A 14769-nucleotide genomic window follows, 5' to 3' on the forward strand; every position below is an offset into this window, starting at 1 on the left:
TAGTCAGTATTCCTTTAAAATGACCCAATAATATTTTTTCTCTTCAGCCTTCTAAAGATTTCAAGTGGGATGAATTTCCATTTGCCTGAAGAACTACCTTTAGATTTTCTTTCAGTGTGGATCTTCTAGCAAAAAAAATTCTCTCAGACTTTCATCTGAAAATGGCTGTATTTTATCTTCATTTTTGAAAGAAATTTTCATTATTCCATATAGAATTTTTTTAAGTTGGCAGTTTTCTTTCAGCAATTAGAAGTATTACTCTGTTGTTCCTGGCTTGTGTTAAGTTTTGCTGAGAATTCAGCTGCCACAGTTACTACTTTAAAGGCTATACATATATATACATATATTATTCCTGTCACTTTTTAGGATTTCCTTTTTGTCCTTGATATTCTGCAGTGGTACTTTAATGTGCCTAGATGTGGTTTCCTTTGAATTGAGTTTTTCCTCATTGAGATTCTTTGGGTTGATGTCTTTTATCAGTTTTGGAAACTATTCAATCACTGTCTCTTCGAATATTGTTCTTGCCTCATTCTCTGATTTCTGCCCTTCTGGAACACTAACCAAAAGTGCCTTTGGGATGTTCCCATTTGTTCCATGTGTTCCCAGGTGTCTATTTCACTTGTCCAATGCTTTCCATTTTACTAATCCTGCTGTCTCAAATCTCTGACAAACCCATCTCATGTGGTTCTTACTGTCATACATATAATTTTTAATTTTTAAGTTCTAGAATATCCATTTGATTATTTTACAAGTGCCAGTTTTATGTTGAAACTCTCAACCTTTTCATCTATTTTGTGTACCTTGTCTCGTTTTTGAATATATGAATCATAGCTATTTTAGAGTCCTTTGTGTTAGCACCAGTATCAAGACCATGTGTGAGTCTGTTTATATTGTTGTTGATGTTGTTTCTCTTCTTTTTCATATGATATTTTCTTGTCTCTTCGCATTTCTAATTTTTAAAAACTATATGCTCGACGTTGTGTTCTAGAGAGCCTTGGGGAATCCCAGGGATGCTATATTATACCACTGAAGGTTTCCCCTCTCCTGTGTTAAGCAGATGGGATGAGGGGCAGATCATCTGAATTCAACAAGAAATTGAGCTAGGTCAATGCTAGGTTGCAGGCTTAGAAAGTCTTAGGGTAACTCTTGTTCACCCTCACCTCTAGGTATGTCCTTCAAGGGATGTGTATTAAGAGGCTTTCACATATATTTCTTCTCAGTCCTGAGGAGTGTTAAGCATCCAGGTCAGTCCTTCAGAGATTGTCAGCCAAGCTTTTTAGCTTCCTGCCCAGTGAGCCTTCCAATACGGCAAACTGGCTTTAAAGATGGACTTTACAGTGAATTTTTCAGGAAAGCAAGGTACTAAGCAATTGTAGCAGATTTCACTTTCCCTTTTAGAAAATTTGGCCCAGCTAACCAGACTCTCACTCAGCACCGGAACTTAGCAAATATCCTTATTGGCAAACTAGATGCCTTTCAAGATTCTAGTTTGTTATTCAACTCATAGAAACATTCAGAATAATGTCTGACCAAATATCTGAGCACCTTGTGGCCTAGCCAAGTTGACACATACAGTTAACCATTACATTATTATTAAATGTATAATCATATATATGATGATGAATGATGTTTCATAATATATACACATATCTTTTTTAAACTTTTTTTATTGAGTTATAGTCATTTTACAATGTTGTGTCAAATTCCAGTGTAGAGCACAATTTTTTACATGAACATACATATATTCACTGTCATATTTTTTTTTTGCTGTGAGCTACCACAAAATCTTGTATATATTTTCCTGTGCTATACAGTATAATCTTATCTGTTCTGCATATGCCTGTCAGTATCTACAAATTTTGAAATTCCAGTCTGTACCTTCCCACCCCCCACCCCCTTGGCAACCACAAGTTTATATTCTATGTCTATGAGTCTGTTTCTGTTTTGTATTTATGTTCTTTTTTTTATTTTATTTTTTATATTCCACATATGAGCGATCTCATATGGTATTTTTCTTTCTTTTTCTGGCTTACTTCACTTAGAATGATTCTGCAGGAACATCCATGTTGCTGTAAATGGTGTTATGTTGTCATTTTGTATGGCTGAATAGTATTCCATTGTATAAATATACCACATCTTCTTTATCCAGTCATCTGCTGATGGACATTTAGGCTGTTTCCATGTCTTGGCTATTGTAAATAGTGCTGCTATGAACATTGGGGTGCAGGTGTCATTTTGAAGTAGGGTTCCTTCTGGATATATGCCCAGGAGTGGGATTCCTGGGTCATATGGTAAGTCTATTCCTAGTCTTTTGAGGAATCTCCATACTGCTTTCCACAATGGCTGCACCAAACTGCATTCCCACCAGCAGTGCAGGAGGGTTCCCATTTTTCCATAGCCTCTCCAGCATTTGTCATTTGTGGACTTTTGAATGATAGCCATTCTGACTGTTGTGAGGTGATACCTCATCGTAGTTTTGATTTGCATTTCTCTGATAATTAGTGATACTGAGCATTTTTTCATGTGCCTATTGATCATTTGTATTTCTTCCTTGGAGAATTGCTTGTTTAGGTCTTCTGCCCATTCTTGGATTGGGTTGTTAGTTTTTTTGTATACATGTATCTGTGATATAATTCATTAAACATTATATCATATATTATTATGAGAACTACTTAAATTGACATCCAAGGCCACCCAACATATTATATGTGCTCAATTCATATTTATTAATTATAAAAAAAAAGTCTAATTGAAATATCAACTCTTCTGTGTAGAAATATAGTTAAGCATTCATATTTTGGATATTCTCCCTGGGTTAAAATCCTAACCCTACCACTACTAGCTGTGTATTTGGGTATCTACCGCTTTATCTGTAAAATAAGGAAAATAATAACCACGTCACTAGGTTGTTGTGAAGATTAAATAACAACTAACCAGTGACTGGCGCCTGATAGACACTCAGCAGTCTGCATAAAACATCATTATCATCATCATCATCCTTGTTGTCATTTTAATTATTTTAAAACTTGATCCCTATTTCCCATTCCAATCCATGTGTGCTGCCGCTTAAACTTTCTTGGCCCCTACATGTGCACTTCTCTGACGACTTTCACATAGCCTAAAAGTGTAGTTCTTCAGATGTATCATTCATTGCTGAATATTTAATTTTAGTTTTGTTTTTTTTAATTTTCTTGAACAGGGATTGTGCTGTGTTAATCACCATCACCATCACCCTCATTCTCATCCTCATTCTCATCACTCAGCATCATCATCCTTGGCAGTAGTTAATACATAGCAAACACTATTTGTTGAATGGATGAATGCATAAATAAATGAGGAGTAAAATATTATTTTCCATATCTGCTTAGAGAGCAAAATAATAAAACACACGACACAGTATCTTCAGCATCTAAGTTTAGGTTTGTTTTAGTTTTATTCAGATCAATATTACTATATTAATTACCCAGAACTAATAAGAGAAACAAAAGCTTGACTTAATATTTGAACAATATAGTAATGCAAATGAAAGCCAAACGCCTTCATGGCATGTAATAGGAAGGTCAGTGTTGCATTACTTCAAATAAAGAAGAGTGGGAGAGAACTGAATCACCACGAGGCACACAGTAGTTTGGGCGTAACAAACGCAACAGAATCTGTGTCATAGCAGTAATACCATATCTGGGTTTTGAGTGGAGATTCATTTTCAGTAAAACAGTATCATCCAGCACATTAAATTTTGTTAATTTGAATTTTATCGGTTCATTATTCATATTAATTTTACGAAGAATTTTGTTTTTTAATTATATAGGAATTAGCAAGCATAAGAATATTTATTTCAGTTCATAAATTTCACATGTATTAATATTTAAGTAACATAATAATAAAATAATTTGGGACTTGGATTTCATGAGATTTGTTTTCCTTTAAAAGGAGAACATGCCTTTCTCAAATTTGTATAAGCACCATATGACCCAGATACTTACTCAGTAGAACTCCATCTGAGCACAGCTTGTTAGCCTTTAGATTTGGATATACGTGCCCTCAGAAGCATCACAGAAACATACCAAAGCCCAATATATCAGAGTCAATCTGTGATGCAGGCATCAGTCCAGCTGGTACATTCTACTGCTGTGAGTACTTCACTCCATTTTCAGTGGTAATTTATTTGGCATTCAGATGGAGATCTTGTGTGGGAGTAACAAAACAGACTCCGGTCCTGAGCCTCCCAGTTCTCCTCCTAAGGGCCAACATGTGAAGATGCACAGTCTTGGGCCTGAGATGGCTGGTAATTGTCTGTTCCTCTCCCCTCTTCTACATTTGTCTGAGCTCTCTTCAATAAATGATGAATAACTTATTTTTTCCCCTACTCCAACAACTAAGTCTCATAATTAGAATTTGCTACTTCTTTTAATACATTCAATATCTGCTGATTCAAGCATCTTCAGGTCAAATGCGTTAGAAAATAGCTAATTATGTCCTTTCCCATGGGTAAGAAAATCTTTAAATTTAATTAAAAGACCTTAACTCAACTCTTTCATATTAGGGTCTACTTCCCAGTGGATTTTCTACAGGGTGACTTAAAGAATCAAGCTCAACATTAAAATCAGCAGCAGCTATAACTTGTTATTTCTTCCTCTGTTAAATAAAATTATGTTTGGTTGAAGGATACTTTGATCATTAATTTCACTCTCTCAATTATGCCTCTGCATTCACTCTTAAAAGCAAAGATTACTTGAGAAAGCTTGCTTGCTGGTTTTAAAGTTGTTTACTTTCTGTATCTTGTGTCAGTAAAGCACCTTAAATGCAGACTACCATTTCTCACTCTCAGTATTCTCTTTGACATCCTAATCAACACATAACCAATGATGGTAGAAAAAAATCTTAAAAGAATAGAAAAAAATGTTGAGCACCACATCTGAGCCGTGTAGGGTTCAAATATACAGGATGTTCTGACTTTTATGAGAGAAAGCCACAGGAATATTTTTCTACATCCCTTGTCTAAATTGGAAAATTGGAGTAGACAGAGCTATCTTGGTTTAATATCTTCCAGAAAAACATAAAATTCAAGGCAAATCATGTGGTTTTTTTTTTCTTTTTAGTTTCATGAGTTTTACTTTTTATTTTGACTTAGAACAAACTTGTTTTTCATTAAAAATTGGCCTTACACAGAAAGAGAAATCCAGATTTTGAAAGGAAGGAAGCAATCTGGAGAAAAGCAGTTATGTATTACCCTTAGGTGAGCTTCTTCCTCTCATCCATTCTCTCTCTGTCCCTCTTTTCTCCTTTCCATCCCCCTTCCCTCCTTCCTTTTCTTCTCTTTCCTCCTTTTCTTCCTTCTCCCTTTTATACTCCTTTCTTCTTCTTCTTCCTGTTTAACCAAGTACTTCTAGAAGATGGTTATTTATGTGAGCAACATACTGATACCTCAAGGTGCCTGTGATGGGCCAAACCCACTTCTACTCCCATTCCTTTCTTATTTGAATCAGTCACTGGAGAGTAATTAATGATACTAGTTGTTCTACTGATTCAACAAGTGGGCATCAGGGAGCCACTGGAGATTTTTGAAAAGAGAAGTGGCATCAAGAAAGAAAGAGTCCAGGGGGAGTTAAAAACCAGTCAGTGATTCGAGGCTATTCTAACAGCTAAGCCAGGCCCAGAAAGCCCATAGTATTTCAAGGAGATGTTGAGGTTTGAGGAGTTCAGACCTAGGTCAGCCACTGCTTCAGTCTATGAGAAGAGGTTCAAGGGTAAAAGCAGAAAACTGAGTCATGATACTCACTGTCTGAGCACACCACGTGCTTTTATGCCTCCCCCGGCTGTTCCCTCAATCTGGAATTCCCATTTCCTCAACCAACTCTGGAATAACGACGCTAACACGTTCTCAATGAGGGCATCCTGGGGAAGTCCTTCCTGAAAAAAAAAAAAGGAGAAATAATTGTTGGAGATAACCTCAATAACATGGATATTTATAACACCTAATATTTGAGGCAGAGTGCTACTCTTTGCAACAATATGAGGTCAGTGCCTTTATCTTTACTTCACTAATGAAAAATAACTTGCCAAAAGTTACACCGTTGTAATTGGCAATGCCAGTATTTCAATCTAAATTGCTCAGAAATAAACTCCTTGTTCTTAACCATTATGCTTTTAGGAAACCACTTATATTTTCAAATCTGTTGGTGAATATATGAAATAAGAAATGCTTGAACTAGTCACAGTTGTGATGACCAGTTTGGGCATCCTCTCTCCCTGGCTGCCGAAAACACACTGCAGGAGCTAGAGGTTGGAGGCAGGGAGCAAACTGTAATGATTTTATTATCTCACCAAACACTTAACACATTTTTTTTCATTAAATCAAAAAAATTGATCAAATAATTTCTTAATCAAAGATTTTGAAATGTTTCACCCCATATTTAGGCTACAATTCAAGTTATCTTACCATCCAAGAGGTTTTATACTTTGATTCCACCTTATTAATCCAAATTTATTTGATTCATTTCAAAGTCCACATTCATTTATGAAGAGCTAGGAGTGTGCCAGACACTTCAACAGGGAGGGAAACAAAGACGAAAATCACACCTTTCTCCAGGATCCTGTACACTTGTTGTTTGTATTTAAAGGTAATATTCTAAGTGCTATATTGAAGGTATATTCCAAGTATGATCAACAGAGACACAAAAATTATAAACTGCCTAAAAAGGTAGGATAAGGTCACAGAGAATGTGAAATTTCAGCTGGGTATTGAAATATGAATAGAAGTTTATCAGGCAGGGAGAGGGTAGAAGGGCATCTCAAGGAGCAGCAAGGCAAAGCACGAGACTGTGATACAGTAGAGTCTGTTTAAATAATGGCAAGGAGCTCAGTGACGGAACCACCAATTACATGCATGGAGAAAAATAGCAGAAAAGAAGGCTTGAAATGCAGCATGGGGCCAGATTATGGAGGCCACCCTAAGGATCAAACAATAATTGTGGGTTTTAATTTTTTTAATTAACATTGATTATCTTTTCAGCATTCACGCTCAGGTATGTGCATGACAAAAATCTAGAGGGTTTTAATTTGCTTATGTCCCTTGGTTGTAGAGCAATCTCTTGTCCATATTGCAGTAAGGGCCAGGGAGAAATTCTCTCCTCTCAGTCTCCAAATATAATTAATTTTGCACATCTTTAAACCTGAGATGAGTACTAATGATTTTATCTCCCAAGTTTTTTGGGAGGAAAAAAACCAAACTGAATCATGAATTTAATAAAGGCAAATTTTGTTTTTAAAAGGCTTAACTCTTGCAGGGAGTGAAAGATGAATCGAGGAGAAGGAACATTTCTCCTTTTTCCTTATAGAACTTTTTCATCCAGCCATAATATTCTCTTCATTGCACTCCAATACATCATGCCAGTTCCCACCTCCAGCCTGATCCTTTTCTCATGTTGTTCATTCTGCCTTCTTAGGATAGAGTGCTTCTCCCTCTTTACTTTCAAATCCAATGCTATCTCCCCTTCAGGTAGAAGGAAGTCCTGGCCCCTCAGTAAGGTGTATTAGGTCAGATTCTTCAGAAGCAAGCCCTGTGACAAGGATTCCTGAGCCAGTGATTTATTAAGAAGTATTCTCGGGAAAAACTGGCAAGTACACACTACTAGGCATTTCTGATTCTCTGCACCAACAGCAGACCTGCTCCAGGGGCCCAGCACACAGACGCTGGGGTTTGGGTGCACACAATGATGGGTTAAGAGGGAGTCTAGGGAATCTGGACGGAGCCATGGCAGGTTCTAGTAGAATGAAGCATTTCCTCCCTGCTCCAGCCAGTCTGGTTTGTTCTCTAAAATTCTCTGCATGTTATTTTATCTGCCACTCAGATTGTGAGCTGGTGCTGCTTTAAGTGTTTCTTGGTGTTTAGCTTACTACTTGGCACATAGAATGAAAACATTTTTCCCCAAATAATCTTGGATCACTAGGAAAAATTTCAAACCAATTCACCTTCTTGAGAGTCCTTCACACCTGAGGAACCAACCAAAGTCCAGGGAAGAGCCTTGCAGTATGAGTATCCGCTTAGGTGGGCCCTGGGCCCCCATTCACTCCCAATATGAATACTATGCTATTCCTCAGACTCTACAACAACTCCTAGAATTCAAGAGTATGAGGCAATGCATCCATCAATCCAAGTGTAAAACCATAGGAATGGAGACTAATTTAGCCAGCTGATGGTAAAGCATCAAGGGATCCTTGGTGACTCCAAAATGCAGTTTGCCAGCATGGGACCTGTTCACGTGTAATAACCCTCCCAAGTTAATGCACTGGAAACTGGTTCAAAAAGACCACTTCAAAATGAAAAGTATAGTAGAAAATTGACTTTCAGCCATGGAGGAGATAGTAGGCCTTTTCGGTCTTTCATTTCTCTATTTTTCATACATGGATAGCAATCCAAGACATTTACATGTAGAACAAGGCCTGGGAAATTGCTTAACTAAAGCACCTTTCAGCCTAGGCTGGCAGGAACGAAGTAATGCCCCTGATTTCTTTGAATACAAATTCAAAATGAATATATTGTATTTATGTATGTATCTCCTCTCTTCCATCACTTTACCTTTTCAGAAGGAAAAGAAAAAAGCTTGGAAGAAAGTGTGTTGCTAATATGTAAGATCTTCCCTTTTGTCTACTGTCAAGATGAAAACAACAACAACAACAACAACAACTTCTTTTTGTGAAACAAAGAGCCAGTAAAGGGGCATCTGGACATTTGCTATTGGCTAGTGCAAAATAGTAGGTCAGCATAGATCCTGTAGCCCAACTCCATTCATAATCCTTTCTAAATTTGTCTTCTTCGCTTTATCTTTTCTGGTCTAGAGCTCGTAAAGGCTGGCCTTTTAAAGCTTGTCCAAACTTTTCTGGTTTGGGGCGATTCTAAGGAAGGGCTGTTGGAGCCATTAGATAGCCTGGATTAAATTTGCTTAATTATCAATCATTAAACTTAAAAGACAGGAAAGTCTTGCAAGGAATTTCTTGCAAGGAAGTATCAACTCTCAATAACCTATAAATAATTTCTTTCCTTTTTTCATTTTCTGTTATTATCATGAATCCTACCCCCTCTTTGTTTTTTAGTTGTTTTATCTGTCTGAAAATATCAGAAGCAAGGCTGAAGTATTAAGGATTTTAGATTCCAACTACGTTTTGCACAGAACACTATACAATTCAGAGTGAGTCACTGTTCTTCAGTTGATGGGGGTTATAGTCTGAATAATTAGTAAAAATTCCCAATGCATCTGGAAATGTTGGGAAGCTGAGAGCATAGTGGAGGTAATTACAACAAACACCTTAGAACCAGGCAAGAAAAACACAACTGCAAACCAATAGATACTGAGTTTTCTTTTCTTAATACAACATGAAATAATTATCTAAGATAGAATGGCAGTCATTTGTGGAAGGGATTACTATTATGTAGAAATAGGTAGAAAAATTATTGATATTTATTGAAATACTTATAATTAAGATTATATTAGTATCTTAATGCTACCCTAGTTTTAATATATTAATTATTTTAATTACTTGGATCTTACTGCTTTTAGGGCAAACTGATTTCTCACATTCACATCATTTCTTGATTTATTCACACAACAAGCATTTTATTGACCACCTCCTGCCTGCCAGGCCCAGGGTTATGTACTTTGGATTCAGTGATAAGAGGCACAGTCTTTCCTCACAAGTTGTTCACAGTCTAGGTGGCTGCAGCAGTCAGGGCTCTTAGTTGCAAGCTACAGAAACTTTGCTAAGTTAAGCAGGCAAATAATTACATTAGAGGACACGAAGTAGTTCAAAGAATCACCCAGAAAGAAAGAAAATCAGATTCAAGTCAATACAAGCCAGAAGCAACGTCCAAAATGACACCACTATAGAAGCAACCAGGGCACGTGTGCTGCAGGCACATCCCAAGACCCTGCAGCTTGCCCTGGAAACATACCTGGTACCAGATACTAGAGGCTGTCACCCTCACCTCTGCCCCCGCTGCCTGCCCTAGGTGACTGCCTTGCCATTAAATTGTATCCTCCTGGCCTAACCGAGTTCATTGTTTACCTTCCCAAGGACTTAGGTTATCTGTAGGGTTTTAGGGACAAAGAGGATCTATGCTCAAAGATTGAAATAGGTTTAAGCACTGTACACATCTCCATTTCAAACAGGGATTACCAGACAATCCTACTCAGGGACCAGTCTAGAGCTTCTCTCTATTGAAACCAGGCTAATTTGGCAAGGCAAAAGAAAACAAAATTCTTTTCATCACATTTGCTCAGAGGGTCTTGAATTTAAACCTAAAGAGGAGAGGAAGGAGGGGCAAGGTAAGGAAAGACGTAATTTGTATAATTGTGGCTCTATTGATGGGAACACCAATACCGCCAGATTTAATTATTCCTTTCATCTTGCCTTATTTCACTCTTGAAGATCAATACACTTGTTCTCTTCTTAAGCAGCAACGATTTCTACAATCTAAACATAAATTTAATCATGTGCTGCCATCTCAGTGTTTATAGACTCTGTCAAAGACATACCCCATTATAATTATTTTCTCAATCATTCGCCACAAGAGAAACACTTCAGGCAACACTAAAACTTAATCACTAGAAACAGTATCAATGCAACAAATGGATCTTATTAGATGGCCATTTTCCAAATGGAGTAAAGCTCATTTCCCAATTCTTTAATTTTCCGCTAAATTTCAAATTGTGTTCACATACAGAAACTGAACTATTGCCATATTTTATATGAACCATAAATAGAATAGTGTCATGAATATTGTTATTAAAACTGATTCCCAGTGCAGCATACGCAAATTTCTCAGGTCATAAATCATTGCAGGTAGTTTACTTCCACTCTAAAATGGAACTGTATGTTAACGCTCAAAGTAAGTAGTAAGTATAGGTTATAGAAATGGCTAAAAAGAAATAAATTGAAATAAATAGAAGATAAAACACTTATGAGAAAAGTGGCAGCTCAGATGACTTTCAAAACTCTTTCAGATCCAAGAGATTTCACATTAAATACGAATTATGCAAACAAATGTAGAATTGTGAAAGATGCCAATGGTGTTTTAACTATGAGAAGATGATCCAGTAATTCCAGAAACCTACCTTATGTTATGATTCTAACAGCATGGACATGAAGAGCTCGGATGAGCACGTATCAATTAAAAAATAAAAGCATGATAGTTATTTAATCTTATTAAAATCAAGTACAGTAATACCACTCACCACAGGAAATCAGAAGTATGTTTATATACATGAATGAACATGTATATGAGCATGTGTACGTGTATGTATGTATGTGTACTGATACGTGTGTTTGTGTGTGTCTGTTTTGTTTACACAGATGTGAGGCTATATGTATGTGTATGTGTATTTTCAAGTCCTCCTGATCTCTACAAAATTGATAAATATATTTATTTGAGGGGAAAAGGCAACTTGCTTAAAGTTACTTTAAGGACAAAAGTAGGATCTGTTATATATTGAACATTTTGTCTTAAAAATAAGAATTAAAAAAACCCAAACAAACAAAGCATAAATACAAAACAGAAATAGACTCACAGATATGGAATATAAATTTGTGGTTGCCAAGGGGGCGAGGGGTGGGAAGGGATAGACTGGGATTTCAAAATTGTAGAATAGATAAACAAGATTATACTGTATAGCACAGGGAAATATATACAAGATCTTATGGTAGCGCAGAGAAAAAAATGTGACAATGAATATATATACGTTCATGTATAATTGAAAAATTGGGCTTGACACTGGAATTTGACACAACATTGTAAAATGATTATAAATCAATAAAAAATGTTAAAAAAAGAATTTAACAATATATAGAAATTCATGATAAAATCAAGTAAAATTCTTTTTTCAAAGTAATGAGGAGAGATTTCTGATCAAAATGACTTTAGAAGAACCTCTAAAAAGTGCATTTTATTGTCTTGTTAATTTTTTTTATTATGACCTATTTAAAACACAAAATGTTTAGAGAAAAAGAAAACAAATGCACTGTAGCTATTATCAGATTTAGTTAAATCTACCATTTGGCTACGTTAACTTAAAAAAATGATGCTATATTTTTAGTAGAAGGTCCTGTATACTCTTTTATAAATTCATTTCTGTCCTTATCTCCCCACAAGTAATCACTGTCCTGAATTCTTGCATTCTTTCTGTTCATAATTTTGTACTTTTAACATTTAATCATGTTAAACATTCAATGTTTTATTTGCATGTTTTTATACTTTATGGAAGTAATAATCCTATTGTAAATGTCATTCCATATTTATCTTTCTTTGCTTAAAATTGTCTTTGAGATTTACTTATATTGATTCATATTTATATTTATAGCTCTAGCGAATTCATTAACTGCCACATGGGATTCATGGCAAAAGTATAATACTTTATTTTTGTCCATTCTCAAATTGATGGACATTTATTTCCAAATCTGTTATTCTTTTAATCAGTCAAGGAAGGATTATTTTTGTACCTGTCCCCTTGAGCACATATGCAAGAAATATGCTATGGAACCCGACTAGAGGTAGAATTGTTGAGTTGCTGAGAAGGGCATCTTTGGCTTTATTACATCACCAAATTGCTTTCCATTGTGTTTGTACCATTTAAATTGTGGAATATGAAATTCCACATTATCCCACATCCTCACCCAAACTTGTTATTATCAGGTTTTTAAATTTTGTCAATGTAAAAGATGTGAAATGGTAACTCTACTTTTTGTTTTAACTTGTACGTTGCTGATCGCCAATAAGCTCAATCATAACATGAGTTGCAAATATTTTTCCAGTTTATCATTTGCCTTTATACTGTGGTGATGGTATCTTTCCAATCTTTTTTCCATTAATTTTTGCTTTTCTATTTGTATTTCCTTGTTACCTGTTTTCTTTGTGTTTACCCTTTCTGTCCTTTTTGTTGAGTTTCATAAGGTAAATTTGTAACTCATATTCTCCAGTCTCTATTTTTTTTTTCTTTATTTAAATGTGCATTTAAAGCTTTACTTTGTTTCTTAAGACTTTCCTCTGGAAACAATGGTTCATCCAATGCAGTAATTTAAACAGTGAAAAATTTAAGAGTTTTAAGAATAATAGGCTGAAGTACATAACAATTTTTTAAAGAATTCTTTTGGGTTTCTTGCTATCACATAATAAGGGTGGCTACCTAAGCTTCCTAGATGGTTGGGGCTGGGTTTGCATACACAGTACAAATTTAATTGTGTTTAAGCTGGTATGCCCAGTAATCATGAACAAGTGTTTTTCAATTAAGAAGCTTCAGCTCTGCTCCCTTTAGGTTGTCTTATAAATAAAGAAGTTAGAATTCTGTTTAATAAGGAGATCAGTGAGCCCTAGTCAGCGGAACAACTTCTAGAAACATGACTGAGTGACTGGGGAATTATACTTAGATACTATCAGCTTAATCCAGTGTCTTTTAATTATGCCCCTCAGTACATATTATTGTCCTTGGGGAGCAATCAAATACTTAAACTGGAAACTTCCTTTTTTGTGTGTGTGAAAGGCTAAGATGGTTTAAAAAATATATATGTAACATTGCCCTCTTAAAACAAATGACTTATTGGCAGGAAGTTGCAATCTGATTTTACAGAGGGAGAAACCAGGTCCCTCCATTGACCAAACTTCGTTTTTTCTCTAAAAATAATGTTGAAATCTGAGATGTAACAATAAAACAATTTACTTTACATACTTATGACTTACTGATTTTTCTAACAAGTTTTCAGTCACCTTTTATTTTTTTTGGTCTTTTAAAAATATTTTAAGATCTAAACTCTTTAATAAATAGACCACCATAAATCTTCCCCACATCCCTCGCAGATGTGATAGCCACACATTACAGCATCTTGTAGATCTCTGCCTTTGCAGATTCACTGTATCATTCCATTTAGATTGGCTTCCGTTATTGTGGTTTCTCAAGTTTCAAAATTACTTTAATCATTGGTGTCTTTGTCTATCATTGTGTCCCAGAAAACATGAAAAAATTGCCTTTATTATGAGTAGAGAAACATTTCCTATTTTTTAGATCTGCAAACATGGATAACACAGAATAAATCCATTTATAGAACCTCCATCTATGGGCCCTTATATACAATTTATAAAGAAGAGATAATAAATCTAGAACCACAATTCCTACTGAAAGAAGGAAATATTTTGGCTTTTACTTTCTCCTTTTTTATTAATTTATTTACCTACAAGTAAATAAATTAAGTAGGAAGTAATGAGTTTTGAATGCTTATCACTGTTAGTTTAATTTATTTACTTGTAGGTTTATATAATTACTTTTTAATTAATAGCTATCTTCAATGACTAATTATCAAAGTTCCTGACAATTTAGCAATTGGCCCTTGTGCGACAAGTATCAGTGTCTGCAGCACATCACTGGGTCTTTCTGTGTCTCTTTGGTTTTATGACTTGTCTTTATAAGGTTTCTAAATAAAACATAATAATTGGAGTTTTCAGGGAAATTATTCCTTTACCTGGTAAATAAATTTCAGATTTCTTTTGGAAAAACTAGATATAAAGAAACACTTGTTTTTGCTATCATTCCATTTATTTCCCATATTTTCTGGTCAATTTATGTTATATTTTCATTAGAATTAATTAATTGTAGTACTTAAAGAGAAACCGTTTCCTGTTGTTGAATTTATATTTATATTAAATCTTTGAGGGAGGTAGATTTTATCATAATTTAAAAAGTTAAAATTGAGCTCCTTTGTTAAAAATTAGCACATATTTGTAAAGTT

At 35.2% G+C, this 14769-nt stretch overlaps 1 long non-coding RNA gene across 1 annotated transcript in view; it reads right to left on the minus strand.

Moving 5' to 3' along the window:
- Nucleotides 1-1973: 1973 nt before the first annotated feature.
- LOC123619709 (uncharacterized) overlaps nt 1974-14769 on the minus strand; it is a 558614-nt gene continuing 545818 nt past the window's right edge. The window contains exon 6 of the long non-coding RNA XR_012507661.1: nt 1974-5910. This is a non-coding gene — a long non-coding RNA (uncharacterized LOC123619709). The remainder of the gene's footprint in view (nt 5911-14769) is intronic.

Source organism: Camelus bactrianus, chromosome 6, assembly GCF_048773025.1.
Source record: "Camelus bactrianus isolate YW-2024 breed Bactrian camel chromosome 6, ASM4877302v1, whole genome shotgun sequence".
NCBI classification, from domain to species: Eukaryota; Metazoa; Chordata; class Mammalia; order Artiodactyla; family Camelidae; genus Camelus; species Camelus bactrianus.